The 3,237-nt window shown below is 43.4% G+C and overlaps 1 pseudogene across 1 annotated transcript; it reads left to right on the plus strand.

Annotated features, from left to right (window-relative positions):
- Nucleotides 1–8: 8 nt before the first annotated feature.
- On the plus strand, nucleotides 9–730 carry LOC308338013 (schlafen family member 5-like; annotated as a pseudogene). The gene has a single exon. The product of its transcript is annotated as a schlafen family member 5-like (transcript).
- The last annotated feature ends 2,507 nt before the right edge of the window (nucleotides 731–3,237 follow it).

Raw genomic sequence — 3,237 nt, forward strand, 5'->3', positions numbered from 1 at the left:
TTCTGGTTTTTGTGAAGTCATGGAATGCTGAGGCCTCTGGTGTATGACCGCAACCTTGTCCTCCAATTTGTACCATAGATACAGAGCATCAGCTGATGTCATGAATTCTCAGGAAGCACTGGCGTTCCTCGAAGGGAGAACTCAGACTTTTGTGAATACTCATGATTCCAAATTGTTACGTCCACAGAAAGTTCGGGTTGGTGTACAAAATGATGGTAACATAAAGGGCCACAGCTGCTGCTTTATTTGCTAGAACTCACCTTCAGTTCCTAGAAAAGCTCAACTTTATGAAGTCCCTCCATGTTGAATTTACATTGTTCTCAACAGACGTGTCCCGGTGCTTTAACGAGAGTCTCCCCAGTTGGGTTTCTGCATTTGCAAATACTGAAGGAGGGTATATGTTTTTTGGTGCATGATGAGACTAATTAAGTCATTGGATGTGAAAAGGAGGAAATAGATCTTGTCGCCTTGAGTAATCTTATTGGTTACTGTATTAGGAAGCTACCTGTCCATCATTTCTGCACACAGAGGCGTGAGATAAAATACTCTGTCAAATTCCTTGAAGTGCACGATCAAGGGGCCCTCTGTGGATATGTCTGTGCAGTCAAGGTGGAACGATTTTGCTGTGCAGTGTTTGCCAAAGTGCCAAGCTCCTGACAGGTGAAGGACAATTGTGTGAAACAGCTTGTCACAGAGGAATGGAGAGTTTGGATGATGGAAGCTGACTCAGGTCAGGGAGCAGAATCCACAATGATTGCAATGTTCGCCGGGGGCAGGGAGGAGAGATGGGGAGGCAGGAAGGGGGGTATTATTTTAGAATCTGGGGAAAGAGAAGCACTCTCTGAATTGCAGATGCCTGATTTGTTCTTTCTAGTATATACAGTTGGTAGGTCACTGCCCTTCATTCCTTCTGCCCATCTTGAATACATGGCTTTCAACAAAAAGTTGTTGCCCTGGGCTAGTAGACCGACTAGAGGTTGGTGCTTGGGGTTGTCTGACCTAGTAATTTTTATTTTCATACCTTTTCTTGTGTTCATATTCAGGTCTCTTCTTTTCCTTTCTGAATATGAATTCATTTAATTATGTAGGAAATTCCTTTTCGCGTGTGCATATGTGTCCTCTTTTTTTTTTTTTTTAAAGATTTTATTTATTTATTTGACAGAGAGACAGAGAGCACAAGCAGGCAGAGAGGCAGGCAGAGGCAGAGAGAGAAGCAGGCTCCCCACTGAGCAAGGAGCCCGATGCAGGGCTTGATCCTAGGACCCTGAGATTATGACCTGAGCCGAAGGCAGCGGCTTAACCCACTGAGCCACCCAGGCGCCCCCATAGGTGTCCTCTTTAACTGACTGCCACTTTCCCCTGCCTTTCCCTTCTTGTCCCCCCGATTAAACATTCTCCCTTTCTCATTGCCCCACTTCCATTCTGAACCCAAATATGACCAGTCCGTGGCTGGCCCCCTCCTTTCTGGCTTTTCCTTTTCAGAGCCAACATGTGATGCTAACTGCGACCAGAGTAAGTGTAAAAGTGTAACCAGAGTAGTGGTGTAAACCAGAGTAAGTGTTGGTGATGTGCATTCCTCTTGGAAAACGAAAGCCCACGATGAAATTAGACAAAATAAATAAATGGTAACTTCTTCAGAAGTCCAGAAAAACTAAGTCCATTTCAGAGTCTTCTCAGAAATCTGTATCTATTGACCTTTATACCTTCTAATCTTTATATTTGAAAATATAAACATCCTAAAAATATGGGACACCTGGGTGGCTCAGTGGGTTGAGCCTCTGCCTTCGGCTCAGGTCATGATCTCAGGGTCCTGGGATTGAGCCCTGCATCGGGCTCTCTGCTCAGCCAGGAGCCAGCTTCCCCCTCTCTCCCTGCCTGCCTCTCTGCCTACTTGTGATCTCTCTCTCTGTCAAATAAATGAAGAAAACTTTAAAAATAGACAGCTTATTTCAATAGAATACAATTAAAATTAAAATTGAAAACTATTGATCCATACTAATACCTCCCCAACTCTCCCAAGATATCAGTAGGCTCTCCTTTTTTTTTTTTTTTTTAAGATTTTATTTATTTGACAGAGAGGGACACAGCGAGAGAGGGAACACAAGCAGAGGGAGTGGGAGAGGGAGAAGCAGGTTTACCGCTGAGCAGGGAGCCCGATGGGGGTGCAGAATCTGAGTGCCCTGGGATCATGACCTGAGCTGAAGGCAGATGCTTAACGACCAAGCCACCCAGGCGCCCTCGGTAGCTTTTCCTAAGCTGACTTAGGGAGTAGACACAGGGATCTGTGGGCCAAAGCTTTGAGTTCCAAGATGAAGTGAAAGGCCTTGCAACACAGCTCAGGTATAAGTTGGCCTCTGCCTTTTTGCATACTGAACTCTTGCTTCTTGTTTCCTAAGATCTTTTCAGATTTTCTTTTTTCTTTTTAAAGATTTATTTATTTATTTGACAGACAGAGATCACAAGTAGGCAGAGAGGCAGGCAGAGAGAGAGGAGGAAGCAGGCTCCCCACCGAGCAGAGAGCCTGATGTGTGGGGCTCGATCCCAGAACCCCCGGGACCGCCACCCAAGCCGAAGACAGAGGCTCCAACCCACTGAGCCACCCAGGCGCCCCTCTTTTCAGATTTTCTGAGATGGTTCTTGCACTGCGTTTGTCATCCACCACACCCCCTAGCAGGACTGTGTGCACTCATAAGAATTTTGAATGTCTGAGAGAACAGCAAAAATGTTACTTTCCAGATAATTCATCGCTGGTTGCTGTGGAATGTGTTGGTTGTTCATTTGTATGCAAAAAAGAATAAAACTGGACTTCTATTTATATTATATAAATATGCAATTTTTATAAATCAATTCCAGGAGGTTTAAGACTTCAGTGTCAGGAACAAGCCTTTTGGACATTTAGAAGCAGATGTCCGTGAATAATTTTGTGTCATTGAGGTAGGAAAGGATTTCCTAAACTGGATGTAAAAGTATTAATCTTAAGTGAAAAAATTGGTAAGTTTCACTACATTTAAGCTAAGAACTTCTGTTCCTCAAAAGATGCCTTAAAGAGAGTGAAAAGATTCAACTAGAAGAAGATTGCAAATCCACCTAACTGACAAAGGACTGGTATCAAGAATATATAAAGAACTTACACAATTTTTTAAAAGGACAAACCACCCAGTAGACAAACGAACAATGGTTAGAAAGGTATATTGTTCAGAAAAGGAAACACAGATGTCCAATAAAATTATGAATAGT

Source organism: Martes martes, assembly GCF_963455335.1.
Source record: "Martes martes genome assembly, contig: scaffold_426, whole genome shotgun sequence".
NCBI lineage: Eukaryota > Metazoa > Chordata > Mammalia > Carnivora > Mustelidae > Martes > Martes martes.